We start from the raw sequence: 26,259 nt of genomic DNA on the forward strand, positions 1-26,259 counted from the left end.
CCAATGGAGAACATGGTAGTCAATGATCCGGCGCCAACCCCCTCCTCCGTGCCATCCTCGCCGGTGCATTGCACCATGCCCATCGGCGAGGCCCATGCCCAATATATGGACAGGGTGAGGCAGATGCGTGAGGGGTAGTTCCGGGAGGCGCAGGCCGACGCCGCCTACAACCACCATCTCCTCCAGGAGCACCTGCAGGCGGAGGAGCAGATCGTCGCGGAGCGGGCGGAGCAGGAGGCGCTGCTCGACTCATACCGCTCCGCCTGCAAGGACCGCCTCGAGCGCTGGCGGTACCGCATGCAGGTGGCGGAGGCTGCGGCCGCCTAAAGAGAGGCTAGCAAAGAGGGCGATGAAGCGGGCGAGGCGCTGTTTGGCGAGACTGAGGACGAGGCAGAGGACAATGCCGGCTCTGACGAGTCCCCGCTCTGCTGACGTCGACGAGGCCCTGCGAGGCCAAGGCCCTGCGGCATCAACAACAAGGCAGAGGACACCACCAGCTCCGCCGAGGCCCCGCGGCGCCAACAACGAGGTAGAGGACACCACCGGCTCCGCCGAGGCCCCGCCCCGACAACAACGAGGCAGAGGACATCGCCGGCTCAGCCGAGGCCCCACCCTGCCGGCAACGAGACAGAGGACATCGCCGACTCCGCCGAGGCCCCGCCCCGCTGCCAACAAGGTCGCGCCACACAGAAAATGAGGAAGAGTCGAACACGGTAGGTCGCCGCCGCTCGGGTCCAAGTAAGGCCACCGCTGCTACCTTCCGGTTGAAGCCAAGCTAGGCGGGTTGATCATTGATGGTCGGTTAGCTTCTTGGCGGCGACGTGGAGTCGGAGAGCTACGCTGGAGAAGAACACTACTTCTACTTAACTGCTGGTGCAGTTGGCTGACTGACACATGGGCCCAACAGGCCACATGTCAGTTACGCAACTGCACTTGCAGTTAAGTCACTGAAGCTTCTGTTCGGCTCAGCGGGACACAGGTGGGTAGCTTCGGTTAATTAATTATACCTCCGGCGCACCCCTTTTTAGTTGAAGAATGTATGAAATGTAATGAAATCTGGCATGTTTATATGAAATCCGACCGTGTATGAATGAATTTATTTCGATTAGTTTGAATTCCTGTATCACTGGCATTGGATGAACATGCAAAATAATACGTAATAGCATTATTCCCAGGGTGATCACCTCGTTTGCAGCAGTTTCACATGTACTCCCTCCGGTCCTTTCTAGTCTGCCTACAAGTTTTGTTTGCAGTCAAAGTATCTCTACTTTGACCAATCTTATACAAAAAAGTATGCACTTTCACAATGTGCGAAGTAAAAAAGGAACAGAAGGAGTACAAAGAGTTGGAGCAGCTTTTTAGCGTTTCTGTACATTGCAATCAAACACACAGGCCTGGCAATTCATAGAGAACATTCAAAGCAATCGATGATTATGCATCTCAGCGACTCACATGTCAGAGGCAATATTTACTTCACAACTAAAGAATAAAGAAAAAATTGATCGACGCTGCTGACAGCAAAGGGCATCCCATTCGAAAATATCAAATGCATGTCTTGCTAAAATCAATGAGCAAAATTTGACAAGGTTGTCCCATTCCAAAATATCAAATGCCTACGATTGTGGAATGGGCAAGGTTTGCCATCAGTTCGGACATTGACATGGCACCTCGTGCTAAATAAACCAGCTGTACTTTTTGTGCAGTTCCACCAAAATCAACCAAATTCGCGCGTAGCTTGTATGATTTCGCCCTTATATGTTGCAACGCCTTGAACTTATCAGCACCTCCTTTCTTGTGGTGGAAATGAATGATTCGATGTATCATGAACATTTTGTGCAGTTCCCATTGAAATCAAGCTGAGAACCCCTGTTTGCAAATATACAAAAAAGTGATTAGTATAAAGCAAACTGTACTATGAATTGACAGTTTCAACGGGCACATACATGGTCCATGTAGAGCACACTTTTAGAAAAATGGAACTCACCAAAAAGAATCCTAGAACAACATTGTACTCGCGCATCATAGCAAAAAATGGAGATTTGTCAGTCCTTCTGAGCTGAAGTTAGTTTGGTCTTGTGGGGAGTAATGTAACCATCCTTCAACTGCTCCTTCTGATGAGAAGATAGAAGGTCTTCATCATCCTGGCATAATCGGAACTAGTCACTTCACGTACTCCATATTCTTCTTCAGAGGAAGATGATCCTGTTATGCAAAGACAAGAGGACTACTAAATGCTAGCATCCCTGTTTGCTCGAAAAAAAGGAAAGGAAATATTTAAAACAGCACAGATGAAGCACTTCTCAAGGACAATACCACTTTTTCATGACAGTATCTAAACAGTAGCACAACACCGATAGAGATGACAAAGCTCAATCATATGGATGAAATCAGTGGGCGAGTACCAACCTTTGTCAGGAGGCTTATTGTGTAGAGCATACAGATGAAGCACTTCTCTGGAACCATCTGTTGCTATCTACGGTGGTGGCCATGCTTACTATATACTCCTTGATTAGTTTAATGTTTCCAACATCTTCTTGTGCAGTTCCACTAAAATATTTGGTATCTTCAAAGAAGATCCCTGTTTGCACAAGTAGAGATAGTTACATATTACATTAAGAGTGGCATCAAATCAGTGGCAAAACAATTGCTCGTTCCAGCCATAGCAATAGATTAAGATGCAAAACTATATCATTACTTGTGTCGTCATAGTTCCAGTGCTTCATTACAGCACCGAGAGTTGATTTTTGTTTTTCTTCCGCTTGTTCTTCCCCTTCATCACTTGGTTCAATAACAGTCAAGCTTCGCCTTCAATGTAAGATTTGGCATGTCAATTAGGGAGCACAAGTATAGTACTAAACTTAATTTTCTGATGAAAGTGGCAAAATACAGGCCAGCAGTTGTGAAATATCCTTATCTTACCTCAATGGGATATTACGGTGCACATACAGATTGGAAGTCTTGTCTCCATTTGTGCAGTTCACTAAAATCAAGCAACATTATCGTATAAGTAGCACAACATATGAAAGCACACTGCAGAATCATGTGAAAGAAGGCTAGTACTGACCTCTCATGATGCGAAACTCAAACAACTCACAAGAAGAAGATCTGAACCAAATTCGCCTTAACGGATAGGAAGTAAGATCTCCTCTTGTACAGTTCCACTAAGATCAAGCAATCAAGCAACGTTGTCGGTGTGACATTTTGGTTGAACTGCACAAAACACTCTTAAAACAAAAGTGTTTTGTGCAGTGCAACAAAAGGTCACAATGGCAACGAGGTGAAGTAGATAACCCTGTTTACACAGAGGTGCAAAGGAAACAATTAGTGGTTAATAATGGTGGATGACATAGAAGCCAACAAAAAGAAGCATCTACCTTATCTAAATGTGAAAGAAAGCAAGACAATAGCCTTTATCAAACGGTGGCATTGATTAATATTAACATAGATATTATATTAACAATAAAATTTGTTAAACATGCAATTTGCTTTTAACTATGGCATTGCATTAATTTTCTAGCGGCATTATTAGAGGGTGTTTGTTCACAGGGACATTTTGGTGTAGCGACTAAAAAAACTCTGTGTCAGTCCCATCTAAACCAAACAGGAGGGACTTTTAGGGACTAAAAGTGGGCATTTGGGACTAAAGAAAGAAGACCCCGAGGGAGTCTTTTTGGGACTTTTTCCAACAGTTGCCCCTGCCACGCATCGCACCTTGTCTCTATTAGTTCATTACTAGGGGTAACATGGTCTTTTAGCATGTCATTTAATAACCTCTAGTCCATGTTTAGTCCCTGGAACCACGCAGGTGGGGACTAGGGAGTTCTTAACCAAACAGGACCTTAGATTAACAACAGCTAATGAGTTGCACGGGACAGTGGACGCACCAGCACCATGTGCATCTACCGATGTACTGTGGTCATGCACAGTCTGTTGCAACAAAGAACAAACAAACAAGGAGCATATTTGTGTTGGTCCCAGTTTTGTTATCTTTAGACACCTTTCCATATGTGAGTGCAGCAAATCTAGTCCTGCTCAACCTCTACAGCCTTGTCCCTTCCTTTCCTTTTTGAACTAGTACTTTCGCCCCTTCCTTTCCTCTTTGAACCACGTCCTAAATTTATGCGATACAACTTTCCCCACTACTTTCCCCCATTCCTTTCCTCTTTGAACCACATCCTAGATTCATGCTATACAACTTTCCCCCTTCATTTCCTCTTTGAACCACGTCCTAGATTCATGCTATATATATCTTTTACCACTACTTTCCCCCACTCCTTTCCTCTTTGAAGCACGTCCTAGATTCATGGTATACATGCAGCTAGAGAAATGCATGTGGAGTAAGTAAATTATACCTTAAGGTTCTTGGGGCGTGGTTCGGTGGGCGACGGGACGGCGGCAAAGAAGAAGGGGTCGGAGGCCCTCCCGCGCCGCCGCTGGGTGTAAAGTGAACAGCTGCGCCGGTAGTCCCTCGCCGACGGCGACAACGTTAAGCCTCCTTCCCTTCCTGGCGGACGGATCCGGCCGGCTCTTTGAGCAGCAGTGAGGGGAGAGAGAGGCCAACGAAGTCTTGTTTAGATCTGGAGAGGGTGAGAGAGTGTGAAGAGAGCAACTATAAGCGCTGAGGCTCCAGCGGGAGAGGGTGAGAGAGTGTGAAGAGAGCAACTACAAGCGCTGAGGCTCCAGCGTGTATATATATATTGGAGAGAGAGTGTGAAGCGTGCAAACCCTAGAAAACATTTTGACCAGTCAAAGAATCCTCCTGGCACAAATTATGCTCAAGTGTAGTTATCGAACCCGAGACCTCAAGTTTGATGAGCGAACAGGCTAACCAGCTACACAACCCTCCCGTTTTGTTCAACGAGAGGGAAATAACCTTTTATACATTCCTGCATTCGTGTGATAAGCATGCCATGTTTTTTGTGTGTGTGGGAGTCATTGGGATTTCAATCATAATCGTGTCATGTGGCTTTGGTGGTAAGACTATCCACAGTGGTGCAAAAATAATGCAGCCTTAGTCACCTTACCTCTCTCCACATAGTATGTTGGGTCCCACCAGTCAGAGGGTGAAACAAACAAATTAATAAGAAAAATTAAAAGCGACAACGGTGTTTCTTACCTCACACATCTCGCTACTGCTCAGGAACATTGTCCAATTGATCCCTCTGTTCGCTCACGTACTATTTTAAGTGAATCCTTATTATAACATGCACACAAAATTTGGGCACTTGTATTCGACTTAAGTCAGTGTGCCACCATATCTCGTGTACTCACTACTCCCTCCGTCTAGGTGTAATAAGTCACGTTAGAAGGTGCAACGGGACCAAGGTGCGCGCGGCGTGTGTGTGTGTGTGTGTGTGTGTGTGTTTAACAGCATGTGTGTGTTAGAGAGAGCGACAGATCGACCTACTCCTACAGAGAGATGTTGTGTAGTGTACGATTTTGGCCACGAGAGTCGGTGCATCCTCTTGTTTCTGGGCGTGTCCGGTAGGGACATGCGGACAGCTGCCACGCCCGCTGCTGACCAGCCTGGCCCACCCAAAGCCCCTCCATCGCCCGCGCGCTTCCTGCCCGAAACGGTCAGCGCCGCTCCGAAGAATCGATGCCGCATTCATGCCCGGGTAGAGCGGACGCGACCTCTCACTGGCGCAAGAGTGATGGTTGCTTCGTCTGTCCAACTTACTGCTAGGTCTATGTGATTTGACAGCTCATTGGTCTTTATTACTGAGGTGGTAGGACTGCTGGATGTCCCACGCTTTCGGCGAAAGGAGGTACTACTACTAGACCACAATTTTCTCCATTCTTACAGCAGAGGCGTGCAAGAGCAGTGAAAACACGGAGGCTCATTGATTACATGGCCCACCTCACACTATCACCGTGCGACACCTAACTGCATGAAAAATGTCGTAGCCAAACTAAATATACTCCCATCATCATTTAGATCATCCCATGTAAGGAAAAAAGTTCAGCCAACTCCTACTGCGTAATGGGATTATATTTTTCTTTTCGACATGTTAATGGGACTTAAAAGCTCACTTACATGCATGCTACCGGTGCATGCTTGCATGCAGGCATGTTGATGTGATTTAAAACCCACTCACATGCAGGTGCCATGGTATTTCTGCATGCTTGCATGTCGCTTAGTGCGGAGCCTCTCAACGTCTAGATCAGACGGCTATTATTGGACTGATTTACTTCATCTAACGGCTACATCAATTTTGATGATGTGGCTCAAGGAGAGGATAGAGAATTCCTAGTAGTGGGGGCTAGCTATTACTAGTAGATAAGTCTTTGTAGAGATTCCACTACATACAGAACAAAATCAATGAATCTACACTTAAAATGCATCTATATACATCCACATGTGGTTCATGGTGAAATCTCTACAAAGACTTATATTTAGGAATGGGGGAGACGGCGTACTAAGCAAGCTTCTCCTCGTTCTGCGAGTTGATGGGACACATCAAAAGTACTCCAGTGTATAGAGCCTTGCCTCTAAGGTAGGCCCCACATGGTTTGCCTCTTATTTTTAACATAACACGTCAAGTCGCAATTTGTTTGTTCACCTCTGGTAGACGATCCTCCCTCCACCAAGTGGACAACCAGTACACGTGCCAAATTACCATGTGGGCTGCCTTTTTCGTACAGAAATGAGCTCCACCATGTACCCGCGCGGGTGTGGTTGGGAAAGAGATGGGAGTACGTGCGCCGTGCATGCACCTCTTCTTTTCATGCACGTCCCCCACCTACGTGGGTGTGTGTGAGAGATACAAACCGTGTTCGTGAGTGTTTTTTGTTTTGGGGTGGGGGTGGGGGTGGGGTGGGGGGTTGATTTCGTGAATTATTTGTGGGAATATGTGTCGATGACATCTCAAACAAAATTTTGCATGCAATGTGTGTGAAATGGAGGCCTATCCATATCATACATAGAGGGTCGGGCAATCCACGAGAAGAGAGGGAGGGGTCATAGCTATCGATAGAGTCGAAGAGAGGATCAAGTGGGTGGGTGTGAGATCGATGAAGAGAGCCATCGAAATTGTGTGTGTGTGTGTGTAAGTCAAAGATACAGGGTGACTGGCCTACCGGAACGTTAGTGGGCACATGTCAAGTTTGTGTGTGGCAGGGAGACATGACTAGAGCGCTCGATGTATCGGTGTGTGTGGGGGGAGGGGTAGGCAGAGGCCTAACTATAGAGGTAGAACGACTCGTATATGTGTTGAGAAGGAGAGACCCAGCTATGTCTTGAGGGAGATCGGTCGACATCCATACATAACTGAAGGACGGGAAATATGATGAGACAGAGAGAGAGAGAGAGAGAGAGAGGAGAGAGAGAGGGAGGGAGAGGGAGGGAGAGGGGTAGAGTGCTGGATGGGTGATGGAGTTGCTTCTCGAAGATGGTGGGAGAGGCCTACTAGACAAACTGAGGGTGGAACTGCAATGTTATGAATAAGAGTGGGGATGTGTTTCTGTGTGTGCCTATGCGTGATAGATCTGTCGGGACGCATCCATGGATGATGAAGGGGAACCATGTGTTTGGTAAGCAAACCTAACTAGATCGGTAGATCAATTGTTGTTTGTCGCAGGAAAGGATAGACACAACTAATTAGGTAGATCGATTGATGTGTGGGTCAAAACGAGTTATAAGGACCTAGCTAGCTATATGTATAGCGAGAGATCGGTCGGTGTACGTCCATTTGTTAGAGGTAAATAAGGCCCAGCGAGACGGATAGATAGAGAGAATGGATCTAGGAGGTGGTGCGAGAGGCCCAACTACTCGCTAGACAGGGGGAGGAGTGTGCGGTTGTGAGATCGATGAAAAGAGGGGCGAGAGTTTACACGTGTGTCTGACCATATGAGAGACACGAGGCAAGGACACATAAAGGAGGAGATTGAAGGTGTGTGTGTGTGTATGTTGTAGGCAGGCATCGCTGGAGAGGTTTATCGATCGGTGTGTGTCGGAAAGGAGTTGTGGAGACTCTTGGAGAACAACCTAAAGAAAAAAAATGAATGTGCCTGGTGTATAGAATGCCGAGGGAGGGGGAGGGCGAGGAGGGCGTGTGCATGCACGAGAGAAAGTTAGTGGTTGCTACAAAGGTTAGAGGATTGTGTGGGTGTAAGAGACTAACAAAGATCATAATTTGACATGAAAGCAGATTCATATATTTGAATAGGAGATCATAGTGTTTTAAACATTGCATGCATGAACATAGCGGTGATACACGTGTTGTGCACATGTTATACCATAATGTGATAATGCATGGTGTTTGCAACTCACAGCTAAATGCCGAACAATCTAAACCAAACTATACATCAAACAATCTCACATTTTATTTGAATTTGTGATAATGTGTGGCGTTTGCAGCTTAGAACTAAATATTGAATAATCTAAACAATACTATATATCGAACATTCTCACATTTTATTTCAATTTGTGGTAATGTGTGGTGTTTGCAACTCACATCTAAATACTTGTAGGCGTAGGGGGCGGGGCACCATACATAATGTGATAAACATATTATACATATGAGACATGGTTTAGATTATGAAGATCTAGCTAGAGCTAGAAATGTAATGTGATTTGAAATCAAAATAAAGTGGATTCAAAAAATCTAGTTCGAGTTCATATAGTACACATAGTTCATATCTAACTCGAGACTAATCATGTGGTGTGCTGTGAAGATAATACACAAACGATGGTTTAACTTGACAATAATGATGATTGTAGATCTTATTAAAATAGAGAAACGAATTCAAATGCTTTGACTTCACAACAATCATTACTGTAGATCTTATCCAAATGGAGAAACAAATTCAAATTTAGTTCATATTGAAGCGGTAGTATATACATTTGGAATGCACTAAAACGTTCATTCGAGTAGTAGGTTGCATGCATTATACACGTAGCGAAATATTTTAATTGAACATAACATGAATTCAAAGTTTTGAATGACATTTGTAGTGCGCATTGATTTGGTACAGTACATGTTAGGCCTGTCCGGAAATTTCAACCCGCGCCTTGTTAGCCCGAAATATTTAAGATATATCTTTGTCTTGTTGTGCTCTCACAACTCCCTCCATCTCAACCAGCGCCTTGCTATTCCGAAATGACAACACGCACGAAAACTCCCACCTCCTGTGAAATCCCGACACGCGAAATGCCCGTGGTACCCCTGAACCGAAAGAACCGCCTCAAATCGGTGGGGGTACTTTCGTAACTTACCCCACATTTCGGACAAGCGCATCTCTAAGCCATGGTTCCCCACTGCCATCCCATCCCCCACCCATTCGTACACCGAGGCCGCGAAAACCCGCGACGAAACCCCACACCCTGCTCCGTACGCCAGCCAGCCGGAGCCTCTTCCCGACGACGTCGTCCACAGCAACACCTCGATGTCCCTCATCAACCGTACGGGATGAGGATCCGTCGTCGATCTCATCGTCCAGCCGGTTCAGCCACCCCGTCCTCCACCTCCAAGGAGCTGCCCCGACGTTCCCCTCGTCTTTCGCACCACCTCCATTCCCACACTGCCGTCTTCACCTGCACCACCAGAAGAGCATCATCATCGCCGTTTCCTCGGATGAAGCTGCGGCCTAATCGGCGCCTGTCGGTGTCAAAACCGGCGGATCTCGGGTAGGGGGTCCCGAACTGTGCGTCTAGGCCGGATGGTAACAGGAGGCAGGGGACACGATGTTTTACCCAGGTTTGGGCCCTCTTGATGGAGGTAAAACCCTACGTCCTGCTTGATTAATATTGATGATATGGGTAGTACAAGAGTAGATCTACCACGAGATCAGAGAGGCTAAACCTAGAAGCTAGCCTATGGTATGATTGTATGTTGTGGTTGTTGTCCTATGGACTAAAACCCTTCGGTTTATATAGACTTCGGAGAGGGTTAGGGTTGCACAAGGTCGGTTACAAAGGAGGAGATATCCATATCCGTATTGCCTAGCTTGCCTTCCACGCCAAGTAGAGTCCCATCCGGACACGAGACGAAGTCTTCAATCTTGTGTCTTCATAGTCTAACAGTCTGGCCAATGGAGATAGTCCAGCTGTCCGGAGACCCCCTAATCCAGGACTCCCTCAGTAGCCCCTGAACCAGGCTTCAATGACGATGAGTCCGGCGCACAGTATAGTCTTTGGCATTGCAAGGCGGGTTCCTTCTCCGAATACATCAGAGAAGAATTTGAATACGATGATAGTGTCCGACCCTGCAAAATAAGTCCCACATACCGTCGTAGAGAGAACAATATTTTCGCAAATCCAATTTGCTGACTCGTTTTGGCAGCATGACGTTATGTCATGGCACGGTGATTATTCGAACCGTTTTTCTTCAACCAGCTCCACACATAACGCGAGGCGGTTTCTTGACACGTCTTGTCAAAGCAGAGATCATGTTTCCCCAATTATGGGATTCTCATTAATGCGGTCGTGGGTAACCCAACCGTGTCTAGGACTCCTAGATTATAGGCAAGTCCTAAACGGCTATGGAGAGGTCGCTTGATATTCACCCTCTTTATAAAGGGACAAGGTTTTCGCTTTTTTCCTCTCGTGCTCAATCGAACCCTTCCCCCGCCTCGAGTTCCAATACCCAAAGCCCATGTTAGGTGCTCCGGACCTTCAATCATGTCCGGATCCAGCCTTCAAGGCTGATGGATGCCCTCCTCCATGACGGAAAAGGACATCAAGAAGTTGAGGGAGGCCAGATAACTGACCGCCGAGGTTTCGCATCAGCTTCCTGCTCGAGGGCAGGTCATCCCTACTCCCGAAACTAACGAGAACGTCGTGTTCGTCTCCCACTTCCTCCGAGGCCTAGGCCTCACCCTGGATCCCTTTGTCAGGGGTTTGAAGTTCTATTATGGGCTAGATTTCCATGATCTAGCTTCGGACTCCTTTCTCCACATCTCGACATTTATTGTCGTGTGTGAGGCCTTCCTCCGTATTACCCCTCACTTCGGCCTATTGCTCAAGACCTTTGAAGTGAAGCCGAAGATGATCGAGGGGTAACATGTAGCGTGCGGAGGTGCATCAATAGGCAAGATGGCAGGAGCTCCATGGCCGAAAGGTTCCTTTCCAGAGGTGTCCGAATTATGGCAGTGGGAGTGGTTTTACGTCATAGCTCCCAGAAGTGCCCAGTGGGCGGCTGCCCCGCTTTCTGCTCGGGCCCCCCCACCACGACTAATGTCATGGATTAGCAGAGGTCTGAGCTGGGTTCCAGCCCAGGACGTGCTGATACTGCAAAGCCGCATTCGAGATCTCTTCGAGGGAGATTTTGATTTGGTAGTGGTAATACAAGTTATGTTGGTTCGTCAAGTCCAGCCTTGCAAACACCGGCCCCTTCGCTTGTGGGAGTTCAACCCAGAAGGACCGCGTGCCATTCAAAGTTTCCTCGGCCTGACGCAAGAGGAGATGTACAAGTCATTCTTTGGACCTCAAATAGAGTGTCCGGATGCTACTGAGGACGTGGGCCTGAGCAGTAACCGTACCGCTGAACAAGTAAGAAATCCTCTAGCCGAACACACCGCATTTTATTCATCATGAAGTTATTTCTAAGAGATCGCTCTTTGACCAGGACTGGCTAACAAAGGCAAAGATGATTCGGTGTTAGGCCCCCCTCACTGAGGGTTTTGAGAATCCGGTATTGGAAAAGATGCTCGAGCTCGCACCTTGCCCGGAGCCCTCGAAGGAAGATACAGGGGGGAATAGTATGGGCGGAAGCGGGCCCCCGTCGCTGCCAGTTTCAACCAAGGGAATGAACGCCTCCTTAAAGGAGGATAACCGGGGGAGGAAGAGGACTGCTTCTGAGGATCCGGAAGCCGAGGCCTCCAAACGAGAGAAGTCTCCAACAGAGGGTCCTGCCTCGGGGGGTGCTCTTGCCGCACAAAGTCCGCGGGGGGATCAGCCCTCCAACGAGTCGTAAGTGATCCAAAAAATACTTTAATAGTGAAGGTATACTATCTTTCCTCTGAGAAAATAACTGCCGCATATATCTTGCAGTTCGGGTCTTAGCCCTTCTTAGCTGAGCTCGTCTTCAGGGGATCTTCTTCCGGAGATGATGGAGAGCGAAACGCCTCCCCCGAACTCCTCCGCTCAAGAAGCGGGCGACCCTAAAGTGTCTTCACGGAGGGCCTCTCCGGATCTGGTGAAGCCAGAAGATAATCCCATAGATCCCCGAAGTCCCCAACGTTAGGCTCCCGAAGAGAGCAAACAAAAGAGTCCAGCACCGTCTGGTATGCGGTCGGACGTTCTGAGGGAGCTGTTGGGGCGAGCGGCCATCTCATAAGAGCACCGTACGCTGATGGGTACGGTGATGGAAAGAATTTCGTCCGCCGAAAGCAGATTACATGAAGCCTTTATGAGTCTACTAACAGGCTTTGAGGTACGTGAAATAATATGTGATAGTACCGCACATGTTAGGTGTGCCCTGTGTAGATAGTAGCCCCTGAGACTCTGGTTGTCGTCGAGAACAGCGGCGAACATAGGATCATAGTCCCAGGCAATAACCAGACTGCCTTTATGTGCAGGTGGTGGAAGCTCCGGTGGCTAGCCGGACTAGTGAGTTTGCCGAATTAAAACGGCAACTGGATGCGGCAGACACCGACATCGAGCTTGTTAACAAGCGGCTTGACGAATCACAGGGTAAGTAATGTTTCCTGGTGAATGTCACACAATAAGAGCAGCATGATGCCAGTATCTTTAATATGTTGTGACTGCAGACGGAGCTGCCACCGTGGAGACCCTTCGGGCGGAACTCGCCCGAGCCAAGTAACAAGCGAGGGTTAGTAATGCGGCTGCTTTGAAGGTGGCCGAAGATTTAAGAGCCGAGAAGGCCGCCCATTGCAAAAGAAATGAAAAGATGGCCAAGATGGCCGTAGAATTAAAAGGCACTGCCGACCGTTGCCAGTTCCTTAAAGAAGAAAACCGAGTGAAGGCCGCGGACCTTGAGAAGGCCACTATGGCGACCAAAGACAGTCGCTCTGCTATGAGGGCGAAGAAGGAGGAGCTGTGCAAAGCCAGGGATATTGCGGCTGGGAAGCCCTTTCTACTGCGGAGGATGTTCGGAGATCCGCGGTATGCCCCTCTGTATCGGCTGTGGAGTTCAGCAGACGCATATATGGACTTGGCGGCGAGCGCTCTAGATGCGGTCGAATACTTCCAAGATCAATCAGATCGTGAAGTGGACAAGCTATTCTGGTTGCAATTCAACGTTCCAGAGCGTCCGCTTCCCTTGACTGATCAGCTAGCCGAATGGGCCAAACTTAATAGGTTGTCCTGACTCGCCATGAGGTCTGTTTTAGATCATTTGTGGCCGGAGAAGCCGAACAGCTATTTCAGCTTAGTGCAGCAGTTCCTTGGTGCGGTGCCGCGCATCAACGCGATGAAGAGGTCGGCGTGCATAGAAGGCTCGCGGATGGCCTTTGCCCGTGTCAAGGCATACCGGGCGGAGATGGATGCTACCACTGTTGCGGCACAAGGTTCGACCATAGGCCGAGTAGCTGCCGAGCACTATTTTGAAGAGGTTCTTGAGGGTGCTCGTTTGATAGAGTCCCAGTGCTCAAAGAATATTATGTTTGAATGACATGTATTCCCATTAGTAAGGCTGTATTTATACTTTTGCCGGAAAGTAATGTGATGCCTCCTATGCGGCCGTTTGTGTATATATGTATATAACCTGAAAGATTGCAGTCGTCATCTTCAACCCCCACGTATATAATGCGGAGGTGCTCGCAAAAAACGTGTGTTCACACTTAACCCAACGTCTTGGTTCTATTAAGGAGGTCATAGCGCAGCGAACGAGGCAACCGGACTATAATGCTTTAACACTTTCACTTAGCCATAGGAGTTTGACAATGGGGCTACTAGATAGCCCCTGGTGGCTCCGCACTCTCCCGATCTCGGGGTGCGTACATGCCCGGCCAAAAAACGGCCCTTCTTTAAGGCAGAGGAATTCTAACATTCGGATAGGTCATCGAGTGGTTGACCAGTCTCACGCTATATCATGACAGTCAGTTTTCGGCTTTCTCTACTGAGGTGCTCGTCCGGATGAACCAGGGCACAATCGCAGTAGTTCTCCTGGTGCTGCCTTAGCCGATAAAGCGGAACATAAGGCACAAAAACACAGGAGCCGGGCAAACCCAACATTTGACCAAAGACAATGATTCGGAGCTGATGCATATAAGGCCAAAATCGCGACGCCGAACACTCCCTAAGGTATTCGGTCTTTATGGTATAAACCGGGCCTAAATAGTGCGCTTTGTAAGAAGCCCCTTATGTCTAGGTACGTGCATTATTCTGACGTGGCCACATGCCAAGACGTTAGCATCCTTCCCAATTGTGCTGAGAATTCGGTGGATGTGTATCAACAAGAGACAGTAAAAAAGGTTTACGCAGGGTCTTAATCTAAAAAGAATCCTTGGAGCGAGTCCCTGCTGCACGTTTGCGCCTGTGTCTCCGCTGTCCCGTATCTTGGACGGGTGTAGCACGATGATCATCTGTAAAAGAGAGGAACTTAGGTGAAAAAGTTGTCGTGCAAAAATATTGTTTTTAAAGAAACCATGTATAATTCAAGATGAGTAAAAATTGCCACTTGTCTGCGCGCGTTGAGCCCCTTGTATTTGTAATAGGGGTGTGACCATTGATCCGGTATGAATTACATATAGCTGTGCCGGACTCGTCTAACCGTGTCCGAGGTCTTGACGACCTGTTAAATGCTTTAGTTCGTCAGGACGTTTTTAGTGTGCAGCTGCCAAGGCAGCCGCACTCTCTTCGGCGCGCAAAGATCGCTTAATACTTCCGTTCACTGTAATGATGCCACGTGGGCCGGGCATCTTGAGTGTGAGGGAAGCGTAGTGCGGTATTGCATTAAAGAGAGCAAAAGCTTCACGTCCGAGTAGTGCTTGATAGCCACTTTGGAACAGAGCGATGTGGAAGGTTAAATGTTCGCTACGGAAGTTATCAGGGAAGCCGAATATAACCTTTAGTAGCAGGGAGCCCGTGCAATGAGCCCCTGGGCCTGGCGTTACTCCTTTAAAGGTAGTATTGCTATGGCAAATTTTTGTTGGGTCTAACCCCATTTCGCGGATTGTATACTGGTATATCAGGTTTAGACTACTGCCACCGTCCATCAGGACTCGTGTGAAGTGGTATCCGTCAATTATTGGGTCTAATACCAGGGCAGCCCATCCTGCACGCTGGATACGTGCTGAGTAATCACGATGGTCGAAAGTGATTGGTTGAGACGACCAGTGGCAGGACTCCGCGGTGATAGGCCCTTGGGCATATTTTTCTTGGAGTGTCGTTTTGTTTCTTCCCTTGATCACGTGTAACACATTTACTGTTTTGACTTCTGGTGGAAATTTCTTTTGTTCCCCAGTGTCTTGCTTGAGAGGCTCATCCTCGTCTTCGCTTGGTGTATCCTCCCCCTTGTGTACGGCGTTGAGCTTCCCGGATTGCTTGAAGACCCAACATTCTCTGTGGGTATGATTAGCGGGTTTACCAGGGGTGCTATGGATCTGACATATTTGGTCCAGAATTTTGTTTAGACTGGACAATTCGTCTCTGGCGCCTATAGAGGGCGGCTTTTGCTGACCTGGACGAGAGCTTTTGAATCCGGCGTTTACTGTCGTGCTCTTCGTGCTGTCTTCTTTATTCCGGTGTTTGTTATTGATGTTGCGCCGTGATTTCCCATTTCCATCTCTAACTTCGGATGTACTGGGGTCGCTGGTGCTGCATCTGGCTAGCCAGCTATCCTCACCCGCGCAAAAGTGGATCATGAGGCTTGTTAATGCTGCCATTGTTCTCGGGTTTTCTTGGTCGAGGTGTCTGGCAAGCCATTCGTCATGGACGCTATGCTTAAACGCTGCCAAGGCTTTGGCATCCGGATAGTCGACAATTTGTTTTTTTAGTAAGAAACCTGTTCCAAAGCTTTTGGGCTGACTCTCCGGGCTGTTGAGTTATATGACTCAAATCATCCGCGTCCGGAGGTCGGACATAAGTCCCTTGAAAATTTGCCCGAAAGGCGTCTTCGAGCTCTTCCCAACTTCCAATGGAGCTTTCGGGGAGGCTCTTAAGCCAGTGCTGAGCTGGCCCTTTGAGTTTGAGGGGTAAATACTTAATGGCGTGGAGATCATCTCCCCGAGCCATGTGGATATGGAGGATATAGTCCTCAATCCAGACCCCAGGGTCTGTTGTTCCATCGTATGCCTCTATGTTTACGGGTTTGAATCCCTCTGGAAATTCATGGTCCAGCACCTCATCTGTGAAACATAGGGGGTGTGCGGCACCCCGATATCTGGGTGTACCGCGTTGTTCGGATGTTTGTTGTGTTGCATCATATGCTGGAGCACGCTTGCGTGGTCCATAGATGGATCTGGTTTCGCCCTCCTTTTGATGTGAGCACTCGCGTAGACCGCGTATTGGCTAATGTGCGGCGTTTCTTGCCGCTTTATGTTGGCCGTGAGGTCGTCTATTTGGCCAGATGGCTGTTTTAATTTTTGGTTGTGGGGGGTCTGAGGCCTCCTCATCGAATTCAGGTAGCAACTTCCACTTTGGGTAGCTCTTGGTGGGGCGATTGCCGCCGTACTTCGCTGCTGTGTTGAGTACTTTACTCCATCTGATTTGGAGTGTGTCCTGCGCAGCCTTGAGCCTTTGCTTCTGCTTTTTCAGACTCCTCGCGGTGGCAACGAGCCTTTGGCGGGCATTCTGCGGCCCCGGGTGCTTGTCCGGCGTTATGTCGTCTGGACTATCATCTTTGACAGAATTGGTTTGTCCGGTTTGATTCTCCATATTGCCGTGGTCCGGCGGTGGTTCGCTCTGCTCCAACGTTGGGTCTGTATGATCGTTATTTCTGCCGAGGCGGGATTTGGGGCGGCGCTTGCGCCGCCGCTTTGACTGCTTCTCGAGGGAACAAGCGTCCGTCTGTTCCTCGTCGTCGTCTTCTTTTGGTGTGTCCACCATGTATACGTCATATGATGAGGTGGACGTCCAGCGCCCTGTGGGCGGTGGTTCCTCTTCGCCTCCCGCATCATCGTCCATACCGTCGATGTATTCAGAGTCGAAGTCAAGCATGTCGGTTGAGTCATCGACAGTGGCTATTAAGTGGGTGGTAGGTGGGCGTCAAATTTCTTCATCGTCCGCATCCCAATCCTGTTGGCCATAATCCGGCCAGGGCTCTCCTGACAAAGAGAGAGACCTTAGTGAATTCAGAATGTCATCGGGCGAGTGCTGAAAGATATCCGCGGCGGTGAATTCCATGATCGGCGCCCAATCGGATTCGATTGGCCAGGGCGCGGGCGGTTCGGAGTCAGAAAAAGAGTCCGACACCTTGGGGTCATGGGCTGCGCAAAGGATAAGGCTGGTGTTCGGCTCGATCGTCGTTGAGACTGCAGCCCCTGAGGCGGTGTCTAACCACCTGTCCTCGATTGGCGCAGTTGGCTCCGAGCTAAGGGTCGGAGCTGATGTGGGCGCGGCCTCTAGGGTACTATTCGGCGGCAGAGCTAGGTCATACCCATCGTGACAGTGCGGCGCGCCCGGCTGTGGCTCGAATCCGTCGAAGATCAAGTCTCCGCGGATGTCAGCCGTGTAGTTCAAACTTCCAAACCTGAACTGATGGCCAGGGGCGTAGCTTTCAATCTGCTCTAGATGGCCAAGCGAATTAGCCCGCAGTGCAAAGCCGCCGAATACAAAGATCTGTCCAGGGAGAAAAGTCTCACCCTGGACTGCATCGCTACCGATGATAGTAGGAGCCATCAAGCCTAACGGTGACGACACGGAGGAACTCTCAATGAAAGCACCAATGTCGGTGTCAAAACCGGCGGATCTCGGGTAGGGGGTCCCGAACTGTGCATCTAGGCCGGATGGTAACAAGAGGCAGGGGACACGATGTTTTACCCAGGTTCGGGCCCTCTTGATGGAGGTAAATGAAGGAAATATGCCCTAGAGGCAATAATAAAGTTATTATTTATTTCCTTATTTCATGATAAATGTTTATTATTCATGCTAGAATTGTATTAACCGGAAACATAATACATGTGTGAATACATAGACAAACAAAATGTCACTAGTATGCTTCTACTTGACTAGCTCGTTGATCAAAGATGGTTATGTTTCCTAACCATAGACATGAGTTGTTATTTGATTAACGGGATCACATCATTAGCAGAATGATGTGATTGACTTGACCCATTCCGTTAGCTTAGCACTCGATCGTTTAGTATGTTGCTATTGCTTTCTTCATGACTTATACATGTTCCTATGACTATGAGATTATGCAACTCCCATTTACCAGAGGAACACTTTGTGTGCTACCAAACGTCACAATGTAACTGGGTGATTATAATGGAGTTGTACAGGTGTCTCCAAAGGTACATGTTGGGTTGGCGTATTTCGAGATTAGGATTTGTCACTCCGATTGTCGGAGAGGTATCTCTGGGCCCTCTCGGTAATACACATCACTTAAGCCTTGCAAGCATTGCAACTAATGAGTTAGTTGCGAGATGAGGTATTACGGAACGAGTAAAGAGACTTGCCGGTAACGAGATTGAACTAGGTATTACGATACCGACGATCGAATCTCGGGCAAGTAACATACCGATGACAAAGGGAACAACGTATGTTGTTATGCGGTCTGACCGATAAAGATCTTCGTAGAATATGTGGGAGCCAATATGAGCATCCAGGTTTCGCTATTGGTTATTGACCGGAGATGTGTCTCGGTCATGTCTACATTGTTCTCGAACCCGTAGGGTCTGCACGCTTAAGGTTTCGATGACATTTATATTATGAGTTTATGAGTTTTGATGTACCGAAGTAGTTCGGAGTCCCAGATGAGACCGGGGACATGACGAGGAGTCTTGAAATGGTCGAGACGTAAAGATCGATATATTGAACGACTATATTCGGACATCGGAAAGGTTTCGAGTGATTCGGGCATTTTTTGGAGTACCGGAGAGTTACGGGAATTCGCCGGGGAGTATATGGGCCTTATTGGGCTTTAGGGGAAAGAGAGAGGAGAGGTTGGGCGCCCCCCCAAGGCCTAGTCCGAATTGGACTAGGGGAGGGGCTGCGCCCCCTCCTTCCTTCTTCTCCCTTCCCTTGCCTTGACTCCTACTCCTACTACTTGGAAGGGGGGAATCCTACTCCCGATGGGAGTAGGACTCCTCCAGGGCGCGCCAAGGGGCACCCCATAGACAGACAAGTTGATCTCTAAGATCGTTCTCTTAACCGTGTGCGGTGCCCCCTTGCACCATAGTCCTTGATAATATTGTAGTGGTGCATAGGCGAAGCCCTGCGACAGTTGAACATCAAGATCGTCACCACACCGTCGTGCTTACGGAACTCTTCCCCGACACTTTGCTGGATCGGAGTCCGGGGATCGTCATCGAGCTGAACGTGTGCCAGAACTCGGAGGTGTCGTAGTTTCGGTGCTTGACCGGTCGGGCGGTGAAGACGTACGACTACATCAACCGCGTTGTCATAACGCTTCCGCTGTCGGTCTACAAGGGTACATAGATCACACTCTCCCCTCTCGTTGCTATGCATCACCATGATCTTGCGTGTGCGTAGGATTTTTTTTGAAATTACTACGTTCCCAACAGTAAAACCCTATGTCCTGCTTGATTAATATTGATGATATGGGTAGTACAAGAGTAGATCTACCATGAGATCAGAGAGGCTAAACCCTAGAAGCTAGCCTATGGTATGATTGTATGTTGTGGTTGTTGTCCTACGGACTAAAACCCTTCGGTTTATAGAGACACCGGAGAGGGTTAGGGTTACACAAGGTCGGTTACAAAGGAGGAGATATCCATATCCGTATTGCCTAGCTTGCCTTCCACGCCAAGTAGAGTCCCATCTGGACATGAGACGAAGTCTTCAATCTTGTATCTTTATAGTCTAACAGTCCGGCCAATGGAGATAGTTTGACTGTCCGGAGACCCCCTAATCTAGGACTCCCTCAGCGCCACCAAAGAGGTTGTACACTAATCACCGCATTTTCTTCTTGATTCAATCTCACGGTACTGCCGGCACTCGGTCCCGAGCCGACACGGCGTGGCTCCATCCACGGCGGCGTCACCGGCCACTTCCTCCACGGCGTCACTCCCTCGGCGGTGATGTCCACATCAGTAGGAGCTACTGCTGCTTTAGCTCTCGCTCATGCTACTGCTCAACTCTTGCTCTCGGTCCCCTGCCTGGTCTGCTCTTGCTATTGCTCTTGCTCGCACTGCTGCTCTCGCTCTCGCTCTTGCTTGCGATGCTGCTCTGATTTAGCTACACTTCAGTCGACTGAATCAACTTTTGGGTCAGTCAATTTTCAGGGGGTGGGGGGCTCGCCGGGGTGAAGGAAGAACCAGCCGCAGCGGGGAGGGGGCTCGCCGGAGAGGTACCCCACTATCTATCTTAGGGTTCAGGATGGGGGCGGTGGTCGCCGGTGATGGCGGGGCGTTGGCGGGGCGCTGGCTTGGGGATCGCCAGAGAAAAAGCTCGGCACGGGGGGGCTAGAGGGATGGCCGGGGCGGCGGCGGACCGGCGGCGGGGGGCTGCTGTTTGGTCGGTGGTGGCCGGCGGCTCAGGGGGGTGGAGGTTGAAGATGAACCGCAGGCCCTTCATTTCGTATCCAACGGCTGCAAAATCGACTGAATAGAGATGAAAAAGTCAGTCGACCGACGTGTAGCCTCACCTTGCTAGTGCGTTCAATTTCGACAGCAAAATTTAGTTTCGACAGCAAAATTTAGTTTCGACGGTTAAGTTCAGTTTCGACAGTTAAGTTCAAAGATGAGTGGCTGATGTATTTTACATCTAGCACTTTCTGGGTATGTATTTTACATCATGTATTGGAGATGCTATTAGAATTCCACTCAGGTTAACGTTGTTCGTTGTCTCTCTTGTCCTGCTTCAGCCTCGGCGTCGTACAACTCACCGGAGCTGCTCCAACGACGAAACCCTCCATCACAGCGGAGCAGTACCTCGGGCTCCATCTCCAGACGCCTAAGATCTTCTTCCCCTCCTCCGACAGCAAAGTCAGCTGGAGCATCCTCACCGGCCAAACCAATCACGCTAAGATCGACATGGCTTCACGAAAGAGGTTGTAGACTTGTTTCATCTCGTTTTTACTCTACATGTTATATATATTGTCCACTGAGCACACAGATTTGTCCCTTTAGTTTCACCTTGAAAGAAAAAACGTAGGTTTAATTTTCACTTGTCCTCCTTTTCAAATTCCTATTCATGAAGCACAAGACTAAGAGATAGTAGCATAATAGCATTATAACCGTACATTTTCTTGTGGTTTGACTTAATCTCACCATGCTTATTTGCATCATGTGATCTTCCAATTGTTGTGAATCAAACACCCAGATTGGCAGAAATCCTATGTTTTTAAATTCTCTGTTTTGCACGTGCATTCATATCCTATTCATGTCTATTTCCTATCCCTGCATTGTTGGAATCCTCCAATTCAAACAAGCTCTTACAGAATTACTTCTCTTACAGATAGTTGTCAAAGAAAACCTTGCGTGGTTTGTCCCGCTCCTGTTGCGCCGTCGTCCACCGCAGCTCAGCTGCTCCAATGATAGAAGGGTCCAGCACAGCAGGGATCCAGCCTCTAGACTATCTTTCGCCGCCTCAGATCTTCTTCCCCGCCGCTGGCAGCCATGAAAACTGCATTACCATCATCAGCCGAGCAGATGACCTCGAGGACTACACGGGTCCGCAAGAGAGGTCGCACTCTTTCGTGTCTGCTTACGTTATGCATCGCTTAATATTAAATGCTACTTTATCATCCTGTTCACCGATTAGACTCTGAGTCAGCTCCAAACTAATGGTCAAACTTGAGTTTTTAAATGGTTGTGGGGTACATATCGGGGCTGCTATCAATAGTATCTATCTACTATCTGGTTAATCTTCGATGTCTACTATGAGTTTCATGTTGGGTGGGAAACAAACAGTAAAGAAGCCATTATCTGTATTTTTTAACTGAAGCCATTATCTGCCTGCTATTATTGGTTTTGGGTCTACCCACAAGTTGCTGCCATCACTCTGGATTTCTGCATGCACTCCTTACATAATCTCACTATGGTTTATTCCTATGCATGACAGTTATTGTAAACAATGGAACTGAACATGTAGAGCAAAAGAGACGAGCCTTGCGTGGCAATAAAATTTCATGCAGACGTCGCTCCATGGTAGGCGCAAAGGCAGCCCCCCCCTCCCTCCATGCATTTCGGATTGTAATCGAGAGGAAGATATCTATTCTGAGGGTGATTCAGAAGGAGAAGACAACTCCTATTTACCCCCTGAGGTCTTCACTCTAACTTGGCATGCTAATGTTGGTTATATCATGCATATGGTGTCTTGCATTGCTTACTTTATACATCAAATATGTCATCTGCTTAGTTTAGACATCCTTTGTGTGATGCCATCTGTTTAGTTTATTCATCGTTTGTGTGAATTATGCAACGCCATCTTGTTTAGCCAGGCATCATATATGTGAATTTTGCAATGCCATCCTGCTTAGCCAGTCATCTTATATGTAAATTATACCAGGCCATCCTTTTTTCTTACATATTACATTTGTGAACAATGTTAGTACATTCAACTGCTCTTCGTGTGCATCAGCCGTTTGACACGGTGATGGCAAATTCTGGAGTGAAAACAAGGTCTTCAGAGCAGACTATGCTATCTGACGAAGCGCATATCTCGCTGGTTACGGATACATCCTCACAGGAGGATTCAGAGACAGATGACCAGTCCTATCCCCCCCGAGGTGTATGCTCTAACTTGGCAGGGTTATGTTGCTCATATCGTGCGTATGGTGTCTCGCATTGCTATGTCATTTGATTAGTTTAGACATGCTTTGTGTGAATGCCACCTGTTCAGTGTCTAATTACCATATATGTGAATTATGCATTGTCATCTTGTTGCAAGACATTATATATGTGAATTATACAATGCTATCTTGTTGCAAAGGCATTATATATGTGAACTATGCAATGCCATGCTGTTTAGCCAATCATCATGCATGTGAATTATATCGTGCTATCATTTTTTTGTATTACGTGTTCCATTTGTCGACAACGTTTGTATATTCAACTACTCTTCCAGTGCATTAGCCATTTGAAGCGGTGATGGAAGTATCTGGAGTGAAAACAAGGTATTTAGAGCACACAATGCTACCTGCTGAAGCAGACATCTTGCTGGTTACAGAGAGCTCCTCATAGGAGGATTCAGAGACTGATGACCACTCCTATTTCCCCCCTGAGGTCTATGCTCAAACTTGGTAGGGTTATATTACCCTTGTCATGCATGTTGTCTTGCATTGCTTAGTTTTTACATCATATATGGATTGCCATCTGCTTACTTGCTTACTATATAAATCATATATTTGAATTATATCATGCCATCATGTTTACATAGTACATACACATCATCTATCTGAATTATGGCATGGCAACCCATTTAATAAAGACATCATATAGTTATATCATCTCATCCTGTTTAGTGTTTATAGTCATCATATTTTGAATTATGGCATTCTATCCGTGAATGTATGTGAATTATGGCATGCCAACCTATTTAATAAACACATTATATAGTTATGTCATGTCATCCTGTTTACATAGTCTCATATTTTGAACTATGTCTTTCCATCTTTTTTAGTTAGCCATCATAATGTGAAATCGTGTCATGCTATCATGTTTAGTTAGCCATCATATATGTGAAATTGTGTCATGCTATCTTGTTTGGTTAGACAACATAAATATGAATTATTTCACGCCCTCTTTTATTCCCCACTATCCATTGCACCTGTCTATCATACAATGTCTATACTTTCAATTACTTTTCTTGTTTATCAGCCATTTGAATTGGAAAGCGTGATGGCAGTATCTAAGGGAGTAACAACATGGTCTTCAGAAAAGATAGTGCTACCAGTTGATGCAGATAGAACCACGGTTGTACTTGCCCAAGGACCAGATCCACCACACATAACCCAGACTCTCGCAGATTGTACCCCTACCCAGTTGGACAGAGAACCAGCTACACCCCTTCTAACCCCAACCCTGGCAAATAGTAACCTAGTTCCAGTTGACAAAGCACCGTCTCCACCACAGAGCACCCAAACACGAGAAGTTAGTAAGGGAACTACAGTGCCCAAAGCATGAGGACCACCACTCCGAATCCCAACTCAACGCTTAAAGGAGAAGAAGATTTGTTCTCAGGTCAGGTTCTGTAGCTATGGTTCATAGTCCTTTGCTCTTGCACTACTGTATTTACTCATACCAACTATTTTCAAATTTGAAGGATGGAATTGAAACTCCAATGGCGCAACAGGTATGTTTTAAACCTGTTTCTTTAACAGGTTTGCTGTTGTAACCCGCTCTATGTTGATTTCAGTTTCAATTGAATAAACAGTTATGTTCTCATGTCATGCACATTACAAGTGTTGTTATTGCTCTATAGTTACCCACACTTATATTCTGTCTATTCTGCTTTGTCTTGAGCAAATATTATTTGAACTGTGTCTCTATCTTGATTTGGCAACAAAAACTAGAATGATATAGACCATAAACTGACCATGATACATAGATATATGTTTGTTTCATGCTGTTATACTGTCCACTTTACTACTGAACTCATTTACCAAAATGAGTTTCATATACAACATGGTAAACATGTGATGTGTCTGCTTGTTTCTCTTTTAGAATGCGGACAAAATATTGGAGAATAGTACCGCGTTATCCAATGGTAAAGGAAGTAAGGCAGATAAGGTTCAAGATAGTGAGACATCCTTGTTGGTCTCCAAGATAGCTGATAAAAACTATCTTGACGACAGTGAGGGAACCCAAAAGTCCTGTCTTGATGTAGTGTTTGAGTTACTGGCCACTACTGCTGGCACAAGCTCTTCGAACTCGCTACCTGAATTAGTTCGTCTTCTTGAGTCTCAACTTCAAGTTGAAAGACATCGATCAGATGTGCTGCGACAGGAAGCTGAAGGACTAAGGAAGTCCCTGCAGAATTTAGATGCATATTTTCTGGTGTAATAGCAAGCGCTGGAGGATTTAAGCGCCAAACAAGAGAAAGTTAATAAGCTTTCTAAGCATCTTGCCAGCATTATGGGTACCCAGGATATTGTTTCATGAGATCTTCTAAAGTGGTTTAAGTTCTGGATTTGTTTTGCTGCGGCCTTTATTTGCGCTGGTCGCCAACTTTGACAACCAGTGTATATGATATGCTGCTTTGTTCCCTATATTTGCACTGGTGGCGAACTTTGATGCCCAGTGGATGTAATATGTGTAATAGCCGTGATAGCCTAGCGTTAGTTGCTTGCTTATTTATTTCCTTGTTGTCTTGTTTATTTGTTTGCTTGTAGTCATTGCAGTTCTTTTTCCGCGGTTAGCTAGTGGCTGCAATAACCTATTTTTTAAAACTAGGCCACAATAACCATGGGCTAATATTTACTGTAGTGACACTGGGCCTCCTACTGGCTGTAGAAACAGTGGGCCTTCTACGGGCCGTAGAAACAATGGGCCTTCTATGGGCCGTAGAAATAATGGGCCTTCTGCGGGCCGTATCATCAATGGGCCTTATACGGGCCGTATGATCGATTGGCCAACCATGGGCCAAACAGACCGCATTATGGCCGTAAACGAGCTAGAGTTGGAATCGTCCGTTCATAGGCCGACCATAACAGGCCATCGTTAATAGGCCGTATTTGATGACGCTATGAAAACGGCCCAACGTATTAACGGACCACAAACGGGCCGACTGTAACCACGGGCTGAATTTGGCCCACAAGCAGAAAATGACAGTAACGTGCCATAAGTAAACGAATGTTGGAAATGATCCCAAGAATAAATGGGCTTTGAGAAGGCCGAAAGATAACATGGGCTGGAAACGGCCCAACAGAATAGTGGGCCGTTAATGGGTATAAAGTGATACACTGTTCATTATGGGCCAGTTTCACCACGGGCCTTTAATGGGTGTAAAGTGATACACTGTTCATTACAGGCTAGTTTCACCACGGGCCATTAATAGGCCAAGAGTTACATAGGGCCTCATATGGGCCGAAAGACGTCATGGGCCATACATGGGCCAGAAGTGAAAACGGGCTGGAATCATATTGGGTGGCCCAAATGACGCTACTGGGCCTAATTCGGATAGGGCGTAACGGGCCTTGGGTTAGCGGGCTGTAAATGGGCTATATGCGAACAGGCTGTTAATAGGCTTTACATGGGCCGGCCCGCCACCTTTTGACCAAGTCAAATGGG

This window comes from Triticum urartu, chromosome 4, assembly GCF_003073215.2.
Source record: "Triticum urartu cultivar G1812 chromosome 4, Tu2.1, whole genome shotgun sequence".
Classification (NCBI taxonomy): Eukaryota; Viridiplantae; Streptophyta; class Magnoliopsida; order Poales; family Poaceae; genus Triticum; species Triticum urartu.